This window comes from Eurosta solidaginis, chromosome 2 (assembly GCF_040869045.1).
Source record: "Eurosta solidaginis isolate ZX-2024a chromosome 2, ASM4086904v1, whole genome shotgun sequence".
NCBI lineage: Eukaryota > Metazoa > Arthropoda > Insecta > Diptera > Tephritidae > Eurosta > Eurosta solidaginis.
The window spans coordinates 176,686,649-176,707,238 of record NC_090320.1 but is presented as its reverse complement, the minus strand read 5'-3'; the positions used below and the strand labels follow the sequence as shown (position 1 = coordinate 176,707,238).

Genomic DNA, 20,590 nt, shown 5'->3' with positions numbered 1-20,590 from the left:
TCAACCATATAGTTTTCGAGATATTAGCTCATCATTTCAGATTTTTGTTTTTTTTTATGAAAAAATATGAAAAAAATTACTTTTTGCGAGGGCAGCATTCCAAAACCGCAACTTTTTTTCCAAATATTTTTTTTTACGTAAAGCTCTGTTTAATTAGAAAAAAGATAAGCTATCATCGAAGAAAAGCGATGCAAAACTACGTAAGTTATAAGCGATCAAATAAAAATACCCAGGTAGCGCAATTTCAACGTATACCTAAAAACGTATGTATGGTATAAAGAAGAGTGAAATATCTAGCTATGCTCTGTTTCTATTTAGTTAAAAGTTCAATTTATGAATGAAATTACCCATATTTTTAACTTTTTTTTTTTTAATTTATTTATGTTTGTACTATATTCTAACAATCTTTATCTTAATTTTATTTTACTATGTAGTCGAAATAATTATGTGTTCGACTTTGACGCTTATTCAGCATAGGATCTGTTTCTCTTATGAGAAACCAGCAGTAATCACCCATCATTACGACGTCCCAGAATCCTTGATATCGATTTTCAATTAATTTCATTTGCTGATGAAACCTTTCGCCATATTCGTCACTTTCGTTGCCAAGATTTGCCGGAAAAAAGCTCAAATGTGAGTGCAGAAAGTGAATTTTGAACGACATATTTACGCCTGGAAAGAAAATATTAGTTAGGTAAACAAGTTATAGAATTTTGGGAAATTAATTTTAATAAGCCTTTAATATTTACCCATTTTCGCATAATTATTGATTAAGTCGTTCACTATCTGCTCGTAGTTAGGGCTTTTGTGTCTACCGAGAAAAGAAGCAACGACGTTTTCAAAGGATTCCCACGCTGCTGCCTCAACTGATGAGAGTAGTCCTTTGAATTGATTATTGTTGATCAACTTTTTTATTTGTGGTCCGACAAAAATACCTTCCTTTATCTTGGCTTGAGAAATATCTGGAAAAATTGTTTTCAAATAGTCGAATGCTTCACCTTCTTTGTCCAAAGCCTTAACAAAGTTTTTAATGAGACCGAGCTTGATGTGTAAGGGTGGAAGTATGATTTTCTCTTTCTTGACAAAAGGGGTGTATTTGATGTTATCCACACCAACGGTAAACTCGACTCTTTCCGGCCAATCCTTTCTGACGTAGTGGTCCTTACGAGCTCGGCTATCCCACTTGCAGAGGAAGCAGCAGTGCTTGGTGTAGCCACTTTGTAGACCGCATAGCATTGCAACGACTTGGAGATCAGAACATATTTTCCAATCATGCTCTTCATATTTGAAAAAATTTGAGTAGTTTTTGCATTTCCTCGTAGGTTTCCTTTGTATCTACTGCATGTGCTAGCGGGATAGAAGGCTTTTTGTTACCAATATGCAATAATACAGCCTTTAAACTCAGTTTATTGCTGTCTATGAACAATCGCCACTCTTTTGAATCATATGTTTGACCAAACTCTTTGAATAAACCAGGAATGTCGTTGCAGTAGCATATACTGTCTTTCTTGGTATAGTGTTTGGAAAATGGTTCGTGACGAGTTCTATAATATATCACCTTAACATCGGATGATACAAATTTAAATTGTTGCATACGAGAAGTGTGGATCTCGGCCTTTTCCTTGGATAGTTCCAAATCTCTTATCCAATCATTAAGTTGTGCTTGTGATAGAACGTTTCTCTCCTTTCCCATGCGAAATTCAGTACAACTTGATTCCCCGCACTCAGATGTTACTGTTGACAATGGAACTGGATCCGCAACTGCCGTTGAATGTAGTACTGGCAATATCACTGTAGGTACGCTGGCATAGGTTACTCTTCTTGACCTTCCAACGCCAAGTACTTTTGTTTGACATATATAACACTCTATTGAATGGCAAGTAGGTTCTCTCCATATCATTGGTGTATCAAATTTTATTTGTTGTCCGGATTCCGACTGAATCAATTCTACTCGACACGATGTACACAAAGTGTTCAGTGTCCATGGTTTTTCAGCATTTTTAGGCTCAATGCCAAAATACTTGGAGTATAAAGTTTTGATATGATCTGAGAACACTCGTCGCGCCTTATGATAGTATATTGGCCACACATGAAACAGAACATATCTGGATCGTTATTACACTCAAATTCTCGCGTCCTTTTACTCATTTTCTTTTTTTTTACTAAATCACGGTTTTGAAATTTGACTTATGAACTGAACTATCTCCGGCGAGCCTTGCAGATGTTATGAAGTTTCAAGGCGCATTAACTCATATTTATACTCGGAACAAGAATAAAATTGAAAAAATCAAATCTTACCTAGACAGAAAGGTTCCTTTTTACATATACGAAGCCGGGAAAAGAAAATACTACCTGCTTTAGATGGAGGCTTTAAAAATTTTCTGTGTCTTATAATTTTGAAAATCTACCTGCATACTTACCCATAAGTGACGGAAATACATGTTTATAACTACATGCCTACAGCAGCTTTCGAACCCAACCACTCTTCCTTTCGATGCAAGCACTCTACCTGCTATAAAACAATTCGAGTATTAAAAGTACTATTTGATTTATTCAAAGAAAAAGTATTATCATTGTTATGGTGTTATTCGTTTATTCGGATAATATCCCATTTGCACTTTATACCTTTAATATATGTATGTATACATACATTGAAGTTGCACAACCTGGGTATTTTTATTTGATCGCTTATAACCTACGTAGTTTTGCATCGATTTTCTTCGATGATACCTTATCTTTTTTCTAATTAAACAGAGCTTTACGTAAAGGAAAAATATCTGGAAAAAAGTTGTGGTTTTGGAATGCTGCCCTCGCAACGAGTAATTTTTTTTCATATTTTTTCATAAAAAAAAAAAAAATCTGAAATCATAAGCTAATATCTCGAAAACTATTTGGCTGAGCAAAAAACAATGTAGGATGCATTTATAGCAAATTTTATTGTCCTTCCGATTCTGTAAACCTTAACCCTTTCGTGAGATATGTGTAATTAAAGGGAGCCATCTTTTTGGTTTTATCGAATAACGGTAAATTGCAAATATCTCAAAAACGGTACCATAGAATCAGAGAATTTAAACACAATGAGAAGGCGTTTTTTCTAGATTCCAACTTTTTTGCATGTGAACACGTCTTGCACTTCACCACACACAATCCAATTTCAATGTTAACCAGTTAACAGCAGAAAATTCTCTGTCAACAGTTTCAGCTGGTGTATAAATTCTCTAGATTTTCTCTTAATTTGATTTCTTTGTGGGAATATAGGTATTTAGTAGGATTAATTATATTTAAATTGTATTATTTGCAGCAATATATTTGCATGTTTTATGATTTAATATGAATTTGAATTTAATTAATATAATTTAGAAATTTTAAAAAAGGTAAAATAAGCTTAATTTCAATGGTAAATGGAGGGTTGAAAATGGCCTTGTGGCGTGCAAATTCGTATATACGATCAAAGTAGCAGATAAGACAACATGAAAGTCATAGTAGGTTTGGCGCACCTGTTAGGCACTCGTTTAAGGCTGCAGGTGTTTCAGGCTCAAACCTCAGTAAAGCTTGTTTTATATTTTTTTTTTATTGATGGAAAATCCCGTTAACATATCGAACTATGAATTTTCGATAAGCAAAAGCCGAAAAGTCGATGTCATTTTGCTTATTATATTTGTTAATTACATCATTTTTTCTGTAATTTGAAATAATATTCCAAGTATACAGTTTTATAGCCCTTTTAATTCTACCCTTACAAAGTGCAAATGTCAAGTTCATAAAAAATTCCGCCGATTTTTGGCAATTTTTTCCGTTTTTGACTATTTTGCGTTTCAAATCTTTGATTACCTTATTCTGACCTGATCAACTGACCATGTATAATTACGAATACATTGCTAGAGTTGCGCTTTTTTGTTCATTTCAGAGATTCGGTTCTTTCGTTCTTTTTGTTCATCTGTTCCTTTTTTTCAAGCTAATTTGTTCACTGCCGCTCAGATCGACGAAAAAAGTCAACAAGTATAGAGGGGGTGTGTATGCAGCAATGCTTTGTGTAGGTATATTTAAATGTGTTATGAATAAATAAGTTAATATATATACATATGTATAATTAACTTCAAAAAAATTTACAAATTTCGGAAGATCGAGGAATTTGAAAGAGTACAGGCACAAATTGTAAATATGAACATAAATGTAATAATTAGTTTCTTACAAAAGATGTGTTTCATAAATATATACACACATATCGCATAAGTGGCATCATCGACATTCGTGCTCACTGTGAATTTCTACGTATGTATGTATGAATTTACAATGTTCGTGAACGAGAAGAGAGAAAGAATAACATTAGGTAAAACGAACTAAAAGAACAAATAGAACCGAAATCGAAGATCTAGTTCACTTGTTCAGTTGAGAGACCCGGTCAATTGAACAAGTTCAGAACGAAACGACCCAACTCTATACATTGCGCTTGCAAGTGCGAACGACCTCAAAAATATTTCGCTTTTGCTATTTTGTTTGTGGGTCAGGTGAAGGCGGCGAGGAAAAAGAAGATTTTTTTCTTCTCATTCGAAACTTCGAAATATCAGAACAGAAATGGAAATATGAAGTTTTGTATGGTATAGTCTCATGCGTAAAAGGAATAGCATATGTGCGTACGAAAGCCAAAAAACTATTTTCATACATTTCACACACGCGCCAATTTTTATGAGCGCCTGGTAAATAATAAGCAAAATGACATCGACCTTTCGGCTTTTGCTTATCGAAAATTCATAATTCGATATGTTAACGGGATTTTCCATCAATAAAAAAAAATATATAAAATAAACTTTACTGAGGTTTGAGCCTGAAACACCTGCAGCCTTAAACGAGTGCCTAACAGGTGCGCCAAACCTACTATGACTTTCATGTGGTCTTATCTGCTACTTTGATCGTATATACGAATTTGCACGCCACAAGGCCATTTTCAACCCTCCATTTACCATTGAAATTAAGCTTATTTTACCTTTTTTAAAATTTCTAAATTATATTAATTAAATTCAAATTCATATTAAATCATAAAACATGCAAATATATTGCTACAAATAATAAAATTTAAATATAATTAATCCTACTAAATACCTATATTCCCACAAAGAAATCATATTAAGAGAAAATCTAGAGAATTTATACACCAGCTGAAACTGTTGACAGAGATTTTTCTACTGTTAACTGGTTAACATTGAAATTGGATTGTGTGTGGTGAAGTGCAAGACGTGTTCACATGCAAAAAAGTTGGAATCTAGAAAAAACGCCTTCTCATTGTGTTTAAATTCTCTGGTACGACAAACGTCCGTACGTACGACACACGTCGGTACATAGAGGCACCCACAGCGTTTACAATTATTTTTCCAATGCACTCGTCTATTTTGTCCGTGGCTATGTTAGGAATCCCAACAATTTCAACGTCTCTCTCCAGTCGCTTCTGCTCACTCCAATTCACTTGACGTTCCAGCTTTACGACTTTTTCTTTCAGCGCGATATTCTCCCCCTTCAGTCTATTTACTGTCTCCAAAAAATCAATGTTTATTGCTTTGAGACTCATTATCTCGTTATACAAGAGTTCAAGTGTTATGTTTTTATCACTTTTCTCTGCATTTACCGTAGTGCCGCTAATTGGCATTTGGTTTGTTGTGTTATTGGAATTTTGTGTGGTATTTTGTTGTAGCTGCTCAGCTGAAAAACTGGTTTTAGTTAGTTGTTTCAAAGGTTGATTTGGTGCCAATGTATCTCGACTCAAAGAGTTTCGGCGCTCAGACGAGCACTGGTTGTAGCGATATTTCACATTCTGTGTCTTCATGAACTCTATTTCCGCGGCGTTCATTTTGACACACAGGCCATGGAAATAACTATTGCAATATCTGCATTTAATTTTTGTTAAATCAAAGCGATCAACCTTTTCTCTGCACACTACACAGTTCATTTTTTAAATAGTTAAAATTTTGCGGAGATGTGTATGAAACACTTAAAAACAATATTTTATTAATCCTTGTTGCAAACAAGAGCTTTTTAGTCGTGTATACTAAGCGCGCACCCCACAGCACAAAGCAATCACGTCCCTTCACGACGATAATAGAATTACTAGGTTTGCATCGCCTGACCGGACAGATAGGCCTTGACGTTTTAAGACATTGTCCCTGCGGTCGATGCCAGGATCAAATATATAATATTGCACAGAGTGGTGTATGATAAACGCGAGGCCGCCACCATTTCCGCTCTCGCGGTCTTTCCTGTGGACATTATACCCATAGCAGGTCTGCAATGCAGATTTTGCTGTGAGTTTAGTCTCTTGAATCGCAGCAATGCGGATGTTGTGCCGCTTCATGAACTCGACTATCTCCGTAATTTTCCCAGTTAGTCCATTACAGTTTAACTGCAGAATTCTGAAGTGCATAAAGGGAGATGCCGCCAATCTGGGGGTAAGTGACGGGTGACTACGCCCGGGTTGTGGAAGGCCAGGACGCAATTGCTGTTGTGGCCCTGGGACTGGGCGTCCTTGGGCAAGCAGGAGCTGCATTGGGCGGATGTCGCAAACATATATATTCTGTGCTGGCAAACGGTGCAAACGGAGGTAGGGACTAAGAGTATGTTTCCCTGACCTACACGATTGCTGCCGGACAAGAGGGGGGGGGGGGGGGGGGGGGGGAGAAGACGGGGGTAAGGGCTGATGCTCAGCATTGCTACCGACTCTACTACGAAGGTAGTAGTTATGAGTGGTAGCAGCTGTTTGAGTTGTTGGCGCCGTGGGGCGCGAGCAGCAGCGGGTACTTGTTGTGGCTTGCTGAGCAGCGGGGCTGCTGGAAGGTAGTGGGGGGGGGGGGGGGGGGGGACGCTTAGACGTAGACTACGGGACGCCCTTGGGCGTGAACAGCAAGGAGCCACAAAAGATTTATAAAAGTTACGTGCACGTCGGGTTTTGGGATCAAGCCCAGAACAACCTGTCCGATGCAACCATCCCTTACACGAGACACACTGAACAGAGTATGACCGTCCTAAAAAGATTCTTTTCCGGCAGATGCAGCAAAACCATTTCTCAGCACCGGGGTCAGGAGACGGACCCGGATTGGATTCGATGCCTTCCCGGAGTAAGAATATGGAGCAGTCCTGCTGCAAGGAGCTGCTGGGAGGATGACAATTTGTGGGAGGGACGCAACAAATTAAATGGGGTTACACTGAAATGACAGTCCTTGGTCGGGAAAAATCCCGAGTCGCTCCGGTACATAGAACCGACTGCCTTGGGAAGCGCTTATTACAGCTTATTATTTCCGTCTACGATCCTTTTAAAAATCTTTTATATAAAAGAGGGCATGGTCTTTAACCGATCTCGTCCATTTTTTTAGAAATATTTCCTGCTGTAGGGAAAATTTGCGTACCCAATTTTATTACGATCCGTTAATTTTTCTTCGAGTTATGGCTTCCGAATAATTGAAAACTGCTTAGTCATAAAAGAGGCGGTGCCACGCCCATTTTTTTAAATTTGAAAATTTTCCTATTTATTGTTATAAATCCACTTGGGAAATGAAATACCATTGTTATAAAGCTATTTTTTCAAAGATATAGCTTATTTTATTCGTCCACGACCCTTTTAAAAATCTTTTATATAAAAATGGGCGTGGTCCTTAACCGATTTCGTTAATTTTTCTTCAAAGCATTCCTTATAGTAAAGGCAACCTCTCTTCCGAAGATAGGTTTAACGATTTTTGATTTATAATTAATAATATTTGTAAAATTGATTTTATCACAAGTGAGCGGTGCCACGCCCATTTAAATTTTTTTTTTCAAGTTTATATCAAGAATCTCAATATCAGTCCACACGTTACTAAATAATACGATTTTTGTGTTTTCAAAAATGTTATACATATAAAAAGTGGACGTAGTTTTCATCCGATTTCGCTCATTTTCAATACCAATCTATTCTGGGTCCAGATAAGCTCGTGTACCAAATTTGGAGAAGATATCTCAATATTTGCTCAAGTTATCGTGTTAACGGACAGACGGACGGACGGACGGACATGGCTCAAACAATTTTTTTTTTCGATACTGATGATTTTCATATATGGAAGTCTATATCTATCTCGATTATTTTATACCTGTACAACAAACCGTTATCCAATCAAAGTTAATGTACTCTGTGTGCAAAGCACGCTGAGTATAAAAATGCAACAAATATAATAGATTCTAACATCGCACATAGATTGGTCAAAATGAACCTTTCGGTCCCTCCACTAATTGCGCAACCAAAAATCTACAAGCCAGACAGTCGAATGAGGCTCATCATTAATTCTAAATCGGCACCATTTTACAAACTGTCCAAATATTTAAAAACGATATTGAAGGATACTCGGCTTACGAAAATGTGGGCGTGGTCCGCTCTTTTCCCTTATTTGAAGGGCTGAATTCTTTTTGTGAAAAATTTAGTATACCAGCTGTTATACGAGGTGAAAAGTCAGACTCTGACTTCTGACTTTTTACCTTTACTTTTTCAATTTGCTGAACGCGTTAACAAAAAAATAAAAAAAAAATTTTGTTAGCTGACCTCATCATGTGAAAACTACTTCATAGCTTACAAGGACATTAAACGGAAATGTGAAGCTTCTCAAGGCCAAAATAATGACATATAAATTTAAAAAATCGGAGTCAAATAACCAAATTACAACGAAAAAACGTTTTCGGCTGTATTTCGAAGGATAAAAAAAAAATTAAAAAAAATTTTTCCGAAACCCTCTCAACATAATCTTCAAATTTAGGGGCGGACATTGGCTACTTTTTTTTGACCCAGTCTAATGTATACCCATCAATAGTTCATAATACAAAAAACAAAGTGAAAAGTATGCAAATCACAAACACGCTAAGAATCACTTTACGTCAAAACTATTTTCAATTCAACAATAAAATATATAGACAAACAAACGGTCTTGGAATGGGAAGTCCCACATCAGTCATTCTTATAGAAGTTTTCATGCAAAATCGGGGAGAAAAGTACATACAGGAACTGAAGTCCAAATTAGGCGTGTCATTTTAAGTTAGATACGTGGATGACATAATATGCGTTTTAAATACTAACAACGAAGAGCTTGTACTGTAGTACCTCAAAAACAGCACGGGAATATAAAATTCACAATGGGAAAGACGGAGGAATGAACTATCTAGACCTCACTATAAATATTGATAAAGTTGCCAAAAGATATAACTACGACATACATATATAGAAAGCCAACGGCCACCGACACAATAAGACATAATACTTCAAAACACCCCCAACAGCATAGAGATGCAGTATTAAGGCATTTGGTACCTAGACTTGAAAGAACACCTCTTACACGAGAAGAATATAAGAGAGAGCTTGAGGTAATATATAACATTGCTGGAAACAACGGATATAACAAATCACTAGTAGATAAGCTCAGAGGACGCATGAAAAACCAAAAAAAATGTATGAAAAATAAAATAATAACACCTGAACTAAGAACTAACACTAAGTTAGTAGCCACGGCGTATACAAGCGTACATGCTGATGCCAACACAGTTACATAGGACAAACAGAGCGACAAAAAAGAACGATGTTCAGAGAACACATTAGAGATTAAAAAAAAAAAACACGGAATCCAAACATTATACCATAGTCCAACTTCGCGAATCACATGGTGGCCAGCAAAGATCAACAAAACAGTTAGGGTCCTTAACAGACGAGCAAAAGGCCGACGTCTGAACGTACTCGAAAACATGAAAATCTACCAACTGAAAACATTCGACGGTAGAATAATAAACGAACAGATAAACACAATTTCTGACACAATATTTGAACCTTTAAGACTTGTTTACAAGAAATAAAGCAATCACACAGGTACAACAGACAAACACACAACAACAAATAAACGCACCAAAGCAATAAACCCACAAATAAGGTCAAACGACTAGAATTACTGACTTTTACCTGCCTCAGTTAGCCACGCAAAGCGATCAGTATAAACCACCCTCGGTTCTCAATGAACACAGAGCACATGCACATAAATATACACAAACATCCATTTGACAATACCTGCTCATCTACCTAAGAACTATAAATACAAGACTAACGAAAACAACAGATCAGAAAAAAAAATCGACACTGATGATTGCACAACGCCGAAAACGATTTGTTTCGAAACAAAATTTGACAAGGGATGACGGAAAATCGTTCCAATATACATCATTTATCCACATAGTCGGAAAATCAACAAAAGAAAATAAGTCATTACTCAGCATTCCACGTGTGTACACAATACGGGCTCTAAGAGCCTCTACGAAATTTTCCAAGAAAAAAAATTTATTTCACATAACAAATTTGTGATTCCATTAATTTTTAGTATGAAATAGGTATTACATGTTGAATAAAATTTCGGAGAATAAAAGCAGTAATTTTTATTTAATACTGCTTAGAATTCCTGGATAATTGATTTAATGATTTTTTGCATAGGGAATCTAAGATATTCCAAAAACCTGTACATCAAATTTAAAATCTTGTTTTATTTTTGGATGAGTATATTCAAAAGGTATTTTTTTTTAAATATTAAGGTTAATTGTAGTAGAATAAATGTTTTTAGCACTGGAATTTCTTAAAGCCAGTAAGTTAAGCTTACGTTTTCCTGCTCAGGACGGTAGTATAAGATCATGCTCTAATTTGTTTTTAACGCTTATATTAAATTAGCTTCGCTTGTCTGTTTGTTTGTAACTCTCCAGGCTAGGCGCGCAAAGGACTGTTACATACAAATAAATAAAGTTTAAAATAAAAAACGCGCTTTTATAGTATTTTAACGAATTTAGGGAAATTCCGCTTATTCCAAACCTTCTGCTAACGTTCGAATCGCTAAACTGTTGAACAAATAACTCCAATATTCTCTATTGCAAAATGGGCTTTATTAGACTACTTTGAGAGTACTTCACAATAACACTTATATTTCACAACCAATAGCGTGTTTAAATCAAACTGATTCCTGACTACTCCGCTTGTGCTGCTTATACACTCTCTGTTGCTTCATTCGCATATTTCTACTAAAGTCTAAACGTTTCGCCTTCTAGAACTGCTGTATCTCCTGCTTGACAATTGAGCAACATATGTGCGTGTGCGCGAGTAACAACTTTGGCTGATAACTACATCTGTGTGTGTCCCGATCAGACAAATCTCTCGATCCAACCGCTGCTAGCCTCTTTAAATGAAGCACCTTCTATTTCGTGGTTTCCCAATTGTTTGTATGCGGTAGATGGCATCACTGATCCTCTTCGCAACTTTGTACAGGCATTCCCAACTGCACCAAAATTTGAATGGAACACCTTTCCGGCGGTGAGGGTTGTATAACAGTACCAAATATCCCTCCAAGAAACCTTCCGAGTTGTTGTATTTGTCGTGCCTGTGTTTCGTCTTATTACTCATAACCCTGGATCGTTCCCTCACACTCTGTTTGTTGTTTGGCCAATGAACTACTTCGTAGGGCTTGATCTTGACAGATTGGCTTTGCATAATCAGTATCGTTTTGACGTTTCACAAGAGTAGTGCACGCTGGCTTGAAACCACCCTAGCATTCTTTCTGGAAAATTCTTTTATTCAGTTTAGTGCGTCCAATTGGGTTTGTCAACGCCAATGTTTTTCTCGCAGGTACCTTTGATTTTGATTAGTTTGGCCCATTCGTTCCATCAGCCTTTGCCCGATCTACTGCCTTTGACTTTGGTGGTCTTTCTCGAATCTCCTCCACCAGCACTCGCTTACTGCTGAACCCCTTCTCCAAACTGAAGTTAAGTGGTACATCATTGTTTCTATAGCACATAGTCCTTCATTGCATGTCGATCCTGATGTCATGGTCAACTAAGAAGTCCACTCCAATTATGACTTCATCAACGATCTCCGCCACAACGAATTTGTGTAGAACCGTGACCTTTCCAGGCAGCGATTTAGTTTAGCACCCCCCGAGTTAGGAGTTAAATTTTGGTATCAAATGAAAGAGGGAGTTCTCCCGATCACAAATATATATATATTAAAGTGCGAAAACTTGCAGTTTAAAAGTTATTTGTTGTTAAAGTTTGCAAATTTCTATACCACTTTTATATGTGTATACGTATATAAATTTTATGACATTACAAACCTGTGCTGCCACATCTAAAAAACACCAAGTAGAATAAGTGCAGTCTTACCATATCCATTTCCACAAATTAACAGTAGTAGTAGTAATAGGATTCTGGGGTCCTGCCCCCTATTATTATCTTATGGTGCAGTGGGTTCGTCTTCATTGCAAAATTCGTCTGATTTTACACACTTTAGAGGAAAAGTGTTCTAATTAGAAATACTGTGGTTCGCGAAGCCGGTGCTGGACCGGCTAAGCGGTATTTTTTATAAGCGCGGCCGGAGGGCGCCTACGCGGAAAGGTGTTCTACTCAGAAATACTGTGGTTCGCGAAGCCGGTGTTGGACTGGCTAAGGGTTATTTTTCATAAGCGCCTACACGGAAAGGTGTTCTATGCAGAAATACTGTGGTTCGCGAAGCCGGTGTTGGACCGGCTAAGGGTTATTTTTTATAAGCGCGGCCGTAGACCGCCTACGGGGAAAGGTATTCTACTCATAAAATACTGTGGTTCGCGAAGCCACCAGTTCCAGTTGGTAGGTTTTTGTATTATTTTTGTTCCAGTGTGTTAAATGTGATTTCTTATTAGATTGCAATGATGTCAATTCCACCAACAGTGGTGTGACACACGACGATTTTAGTAGTGGAAGAAAATCAAATATTCTCAAGGTATCAAAAATAAATGAGATGTGGAATTTATTCGCGATTTACGAGGAATGTAAAACACGCGAGTCGTGTATTCTCTTAGCGGAAAAACTCGGTTCAGTTTTGACCTAGAAGAAGTGTAGACTGCATAAAACTCAAATGCAGGTATCATGCAGAGGAAACAACACCGTTGGAAGTTTCCGATGTCGGAAAGGGGTATGCCGGTCAAAGGCCGACATTTCGAGGACAACGGGCACTTTTTTTTTTTGAAAACGCAAAAATTGGTCTGGCACATATTTTTTATTTAATGTATGCATACGCGTGTCATTGGCAGCAGTCACAAGTCCGGAAGGAATATTTTTTCAAGGGCACAGTCCTGTCTAGTGCAACTAAAAGCGATTGGTAGAACTACTGTCGTGAGGCAGTTGTACTATATCAAATACCACAGCAGGAAGCTCAGGGAAGGATTGGGGGTCCCGGAATAATTGTACAGATCGACGAGAGCAAATTCGGAAAAAGGAAATATAATAAAGGTAATAAAAGTATATTACACGTAAATAGTTAAAAAAAATTTTTTTTTCAGGTCGAAGGGTCGAAGGACATTGGGTGTTGTGGATTGTGGAAGAAGGTACCGACTATATACGGATGGAGGTGTATCCGGGAAGTATTCCATTCACGGAGGTTCTCATACCACTCATAAAATAGCACGTTATCGAAGAAAGTACGATACACATGGATTTTTGGAAAGCGTACGACTGTTTGGATATGGCATGGGTATGAGCATCGCAAAGTGAACTAGAGCGATCCGGACAACCCCTTTGTGGCGGAAGATGGCACGCATACTCAGCGGATTGAGTCGGAGTGGTATGCGTTTAAACACTTTTTGGTGAAGGACAACACCAATAACTCTCACAATTTTTCAGATTTAATCTGTGAGTATTTATGGAGAAAAAAAATTAGCAATAATCACGAACATCCATTCGTGAAGTTAATTGCGGCAATTAAATACACGTACAGTTCGTAAAAATATATATTTTCCTTTTTCTTTATTAACTGAAAGGTGGCAATGTAATATTTAGCTGTGTTTTTTTTTTTTATCATCTATATACGTTTACGCTTAAACTTTATATGGACTGCTAAGCGACAAACTTTAAATACACCTCTGAAATTGCTACGTATAAAATTATTACTACTAAATTTCAATACGCATTATACTCAGATGTAACTGAAATATATGTCTATGTTTCACCCTCTGCACTAATTCTATATATTCTATGCGCGTCCACTATTTATCACAACTGATTCAGCTATATGTGATACAGAGAAATACAATAGAGGGTTGTGTCTCCGCTTTTCGGTACACCCTGTTGCTGAAGCTAGTTGTTTAACGACAGCCGCTAGATGGGTCTCCTAAGCATTATCTAAGCGAGGATAGGCGTTTTTTTCACGCGCAAACGTAAACGTATACGCGTGTATAAAAGAACACGGCTATTAAGTAAAAGCATTGCAAAAATGAAATTTTAAATATACAAAAATGCAATTTAAGTGTATTGTTGCCAATTTATATACATATGTAGATATGTATGTGGATAAAGGTTTTGAAAGATGTGGAAATTGAAAGTGAAATTGCTATAGAAATTTGATAAATTTGGAAATTTTAACAGCAAATAACTTTTGAACTATAAGTCTGCGCACTTTAAGTTATATATATTTGTGATTAGGAAAGCGCCTCTTTCACCTCAATAAAACCTTTTTTTTTATATGAAGGGGGTGCTATTCTAAAATTCTCCCTCTTTCCAATAAATACTTCACATATCACTTCTCCCTGACTTGGTTATACTCGCCAGTGACCGTACACAAGCTACAGGGAATGGCTTAACTCTCATGTTGACCAAATCAAATCGGATTAAGGAATAAGATGCGCCAGTATCTACAGTCAGTACACGCTCCTTGGCATCCACATTTCCTCTGACGGTAAGGCTGCTCGATTTTCTTCCGATTTGTGATACAGAGATAACGGGACATTCCACAGGTGGAGCTAGCTCTCGATCTTTATATCTGACTCGCTCTTGTTCATCTCCTCCAGCTTTGTTCTTAAGACCACGCATGATGTTGGAACCACTAGGATCAAGATTGCAATGACGTGCAATGTGACCTGGCTTCCCGCATTTGAAGCATTTGATGACTCTTTCACTAAGCTTTTGCGATCAGTGCCTCCAATATTGTGTTCACGCAGTCTGATCTTTCTACTTCCACACGGCGTGTGGAGCGACGCTGTTTCCCAAATCAGAGCATGTGATACCGTTTCTGTGAATGTTGGCTTTGGGTTTGCGTATGTAGCTCGCTTCGTTTCCACGTCCCGTGTGCTATTTATAAAACTCTGGATTTTTACCCTCTCGGTGTATTCCACGGGTGCGTCCGCATTTACTAAATGAGTCAACCTTTCAACATCCGAAGAAAACTCTTGCAAAGTCTCATTAGCTTTTTGGTAGCGATTTGGCAACTCTATTTGGTTGGCAGCTATCAACACTCCATAATTATTCCCCTCTCCCTCGGGAATCGTCTGTAGGATATCGGCTGCTGGCCCTTCAATGCTACGAATAGAACAGCAACTTTGTCTTCGGCATTCCAGTTGTTCACTGTTGCAGTCTTCTCAAACTGTAGCTTAAAGGCCTGGAAAGGAACAGAACCGTCAAGGGATGGTGTTTTTACCTTTGGATTACTCGCCGAACCTGCTGCGCGATTTAGTTGTAACTGCTCCATACGACCTTTTAAATCACCGACTTCTGCTGAAATTGAGCGGGTTGTGCATCCTGCGCTTCCAGCTTTGATGTTACCTGTGCTTCTAACTGCGAAGACATTTGTGCGACCTGCAATGATAAGCGCTCCTCTTGTGCTTCCATCTTGGATGTTATGCGTGTCTCGTGCGATTCCAATTGGGATGACATATATTTTTTCTGTTCTTCCAGTTGAGTTTCCATCTTGGATGTAACCTGTGTACATTTCTGAAATACGCGTTTCCTGTGCTTCAATCTTCGATGTTACTGTCGATGTTTGTACAGATATTGCAGCCAATATCATGGTCAAGGCTGTGCTCGTAACTGTCTACTTAACTGTCTCTTCCGTTTTTGTTGTTGCCTCTTCCACATCAGGATGAAAATTGTGTTCATCAACGTCGATTCCTTCCAATTCCATAGCTTCCCTTAGTCGTGTATTTAGCTGGGATTTATTGCCAGTAGTATTCAATCCTCGGGCTTCCAACTCCTTTTTCAGTTGCAGAATCTTGAATTCCTTAAACTTGGCCATGTCCTTGTTGTCCTCTGGAATTTATTCAACAATTCCCCTTCTGACACCAATTGTAATGAATTCCGGGTAATTCCGCTTATTCTAAACCTTCTGCTAACGTTCGAATCGCTAAACTGTTGAATAAATAACTCCAATATTCTGTATTGCGAAATGGTCTTTATTATACTACTTTTAGAGTTTTTCACAATAACATTTATACTTCAAAACCAACAGCGTGTTTAAATCAAAATGATTCCTGATTACGCAGCTTGCGCTGCTTTTATACTCTCCGTTGCTTTATTCGCATATTTCTACTAAAGTCTAGACCAGCTAATACGAGCCGTTTTGGCCATACGGGCACACTTTGAACATTTAAGTGCTAGGTGAGGGACAATCAAGTGCAGGTATGTGGGGCGAAGAACACAGGAAGAGAATAATATACAAACACAAATAAGCTTGATGAAGAGAGAGTATTTGGCCTTATACATATGTGGAAAATAGAGCTGCCACCGCTCTTATTATGTTCAAATTATTAAACGTTTAAGGATAAACTAGCCTTTATTTACCGGCGGCTTCGCTCGCACTAAAGGCCACAAATATGTAATGTCGCTTTTGTGTTTCACAACTCGAACTGAATTTTCAGTTGTAATTTTAAAAGTTCCTTTATGATTCAAATCATAAACAAAGCAAGTTTTAAAATTAGAAAAATGGTCGCCGTAAATTAAACACACATGCAACACATGCTCCAACAATTTTTGCAGTGTGTATTTAACGATATATGTATTTGAGCTGAGGAAATTTGAAAATTCATCCATAATTTGAAATTTATAAATGAAAACAGTTATGTTCATAATAAAGCTGGTAAAATTAGTCGTTGTTTATGCGATTGGTACCTTTTTTTATTTGTAAACTGATATTTTCTTTCTGGGCTCACGGCAACACTGCCAACAAGTCTGAAAAGGGTTTCGTTTTCCCACGATTGTATACGAAACGGGCATTAGTACGTTTTTCTACTACTACTTCCTCTAATGCCACTACTTTAAAAATACTTTTTTAAATACATCTAATAATATTATAAACTAGAAGACTCGGCAGACGTTGTCCTGCCCTAAATTTGGCCTATCTGCATACATTTTAATAAGCTTTTCCGTCTGGCTCTGCCCTCCCCCCTCTTCGCTTTTTCCTAATCCTTTTATTCACTCCTCCCTCCGTCTTTTTCGCTTCATCTATCTCCATCTTCGTCTTATTCTATCTCTTTCTCAATCTCGAGACCCTAGTCACCCAGGGGTATGAAAATTACCCTCTACACAACTAAAGACTCTCCTGAATTAAAAAAAATGTCATAGTACCTCTAAATCGCGTGCCTACTCAGAAACCCCCCTCCCCTAACTTCTCGGCGGGCCTGGTGGTGTGCTATACTTGATATCATTCGCTATAATATTTTTTATTGATTAGCAGGTTGTTTAATTAAACACCAAGCAATTACACGGAAGTATATTCGCACCACCTGAAAATATGAGTGCCACTGCGTATAAGTAACACTTTATTATTACGTATAAACAAATAAAAAAAAAAATGGCAATAAAATAATATTGCGACTATAAACTGAGATATAACCTATCCTATCTCTCAAGCTAGACCAAACTACACACGGGGTGCAAAACAAATTCAAAATCGGTTCAGTAGTTTAGGAGTCCATCGCGCCCGAAAATGTTGTGACACGTGTTTTTTATATATTAAGATGGGAAATATTGGATGTTTGTATGTTTGGATGTTTGGATGTTCAGACGTTTGTCTTTGTGCCTCAATCACGCAAGAACGGCTGGACAGATTTGGATTAAATTTGGCACACATATAGCCAATAGTCTAGAACACTGATGGGCAAAACGGCTCGCATGAGCCTTTTGCTCATACGGGCACGCTTTGCACATTTAAGTGCTAGGTGAGGCACGATAAAGTGCAGGTATGTAGGGCGAAGAACACAGGAAGATAATAATATACAAACACACATAAGATTTATAAACAGAGAGTATTTGGCCTTATACATCTGTTACTGCACAGTGGGTAAAAAGTCATAAATTTTATTTATTTATTTTTTTTAACATTTTTTTTATTCACCTCGTTTTTGAGCAACAATTAAGTCAATAGTTGGGTTGAAAGAATTTGCTGCTGCAATGCGCATCACAGATGCGAAATTTACTTCGGAAAGCCCATTTCGTAACTTAATTTTTGTCAAATTCATTTTCGAAAAGAATTGTTCACATGTGTAAGTGCTCCCAAACATTGAAACTATATTCGCAGCAAAATTTCGCGACGTTGGATATTTCTGCGTATCCAATATTTTGTATAACCTTATCACATCCCGCATTCTAAAAACTTGTTTTTTAAAGGAGTGGAGCACTGCAATTCTATCAATTCCATTTGTAGTTATGCCGCGGCTGTTTGAATATTCTGACTGAAAGGAAATACAAAAATATCAAATTTTCCTTGAAGAGTATCCATCACTGCAAACTGGTCTTTAAACTGCATCAGTAATTTTTGAATTTCTTCGCAGTATTTTTTTACATCGATGGCAGTGTTCAGAGAAACAACCTTTAGACGTGGAAAGAAGTAACAATTTTTTACTGCGAGCTGCTCACCCCATAATTCGAGCTTTGTTTTGAAACCTCTTATTCCGTCAACTAAATCATATATAAAGTTAACTTTACCTTTGCAAAGTCAATTCAAAATATTAAGATGCTCGGTAATATCTGTTAAGAAAGCTAAGTCAGCTATCCACTCGAATAAGACCCTCGAATAATGCCCTGCAATACAATCTCGGTTCAATTCGGAAGCAAATTTTGCCTTAAGCCGGCCCAACGAATCCTTGCTTGCATCCCGTGATCGCTGGCGCGCCATCAGTTGCCACACTAAAGATTTTACTCCAGTCCAACCCTCTTCTAACAGCACAATCTAAACCGCACCATAAATGTCTCGACCCGTCGTAGTTCCTTTCAAAGGTATCAAATCAGGTAATTCTTCGGTAATATTGAAATCAATATCTACTCCCCGAATAAATATTGCTAACTGCGTAACATCAGAAATATATGTGCTCTCATCTAGAGCCAACGAAGCAGATATAAAGCTAGAAATTTTTCGGTCGAGCTGCATTTGGCAGTCGTTAGCCATGTCTTGCACCCTTCGACCAATAGTTCGACGCGACAAACATATTTGGGTTGTACTTGTGAATATGGTCTTTCGACAAAATATCAACTGCCTCCAAAATACAAGATTTTATAAAGTCCCCAACTGAAAAGGGATGATTACCAATAATCATTTTGTGGATAATAGCATAGCGCTCAAATCCATCAGCAGCAATCTATTGCAAATAAAATGTAGCAAATAATGTTATATATAGTAACAAATTTCCAAATCATGTAATGTGGACGCGTTTCCGATGCGCAATAGTTGGGCAAGCCGTTGACTCCGCTGGAACGTCAGTTGAGTTGACAAAACTTTGGAAATGATACGTTCAGCTAACTGATGACAAATGATACCAATTTGACGTAAAGCTCCAACCATGGGCGGAACAGATGCAAGGTGGCAGCATGGTGACATACCCACAAACATAAATAAAAATTTCATGTACTTTGTTTTTGTAAATTCGATGGACAAATGTCAAAATCGTACTACGTCGGAAGTTGATGTATCAAATCAAATAAAAAAAGCGTATAATCAGCTGTCCCATGCTGCCACCTTGTATCGTTCTGCCATGGCTCCAACTATTTTTTAAAATGCAACTACAGTCCGTTTCCGTGATCACTTATCAGCTGAACTAATCTTTACGCTTCGAAATGCGATCATTAATGACCGCACCTCTTGAGCACTGTTTTCTTCAGAAGTTAGTTGCTGAAATAATTCTGATCGTGCTTCGTCTGAATACTTATCACATTCACTATGAAATTTTTCATAATGCCTTCTAATATTAAAAACTTGCAACTTTGCAAAGTAGACATTGAGATTCACCACCACTATGTTGACACATCTATATATATAAAAATGAATTGCTGTTCGTTAGTCTCGCTAAAACTCGAGAACGGCTGAACGGATTTATCTTATCTTGGTCTTGAATATTCGTGGAGGTCTAGGGAAGGTTCAAAAGGTGAGAAAAATTCGAATACTTGCCGGGAAAATACTCAAAACAGCATATTTCTATCTAATATATAAAATTATTCTGCCACGGTTTTAGAGGCTGAACTCCTCCGAAACGGCTGAACCGATTCTCATGAAATTTTGTGAGCATATTGGGTAGGTCTGAGAATCGGCCAACGTCTACCTTTTTTTCGCTACGTGCCTAGGGTCTTGAGATCAAAACGTGGACCCGGGTACCCCTAGAATGTGTTTATACAATATGGACAACAAATGAAAGCTGTTGATTAATGCTATAGTACAGGAAAATTTTCATGCAACTGGGGGGCTAGGGTCTCGAGATATAGCCAAAATGTGGACCCGGGTACCCCTAGAATGTGTTTATACAATATGGATATCAAATGAAAGCTGTTGATGAGTGCT

The 20,590-nt window shown here is 37.6% G+C and overlaps 1 protein-coding gene and 1 pseudogene across 4 annotated transcripts in view; one reads left to right on the top strand and one right to left on the bottom strand.

Annotated features, from left to right (window-relative positions):
• The window catches only part of LOC137240343 (probable G-protein coupled receptor CG31760), a 1,391,529-nt gene that overhangs the window by 442,646 nt on the left and 928,293 nt on the right, over window positions 1–20,590 (bottom strand). The gene's annotated exons all lie outside the window — the stretch shown is intronic.
• LOC137240069 (uncharacterized) lies at window positions 10,592–13,778 on the top strand (annotated as a pseudogene).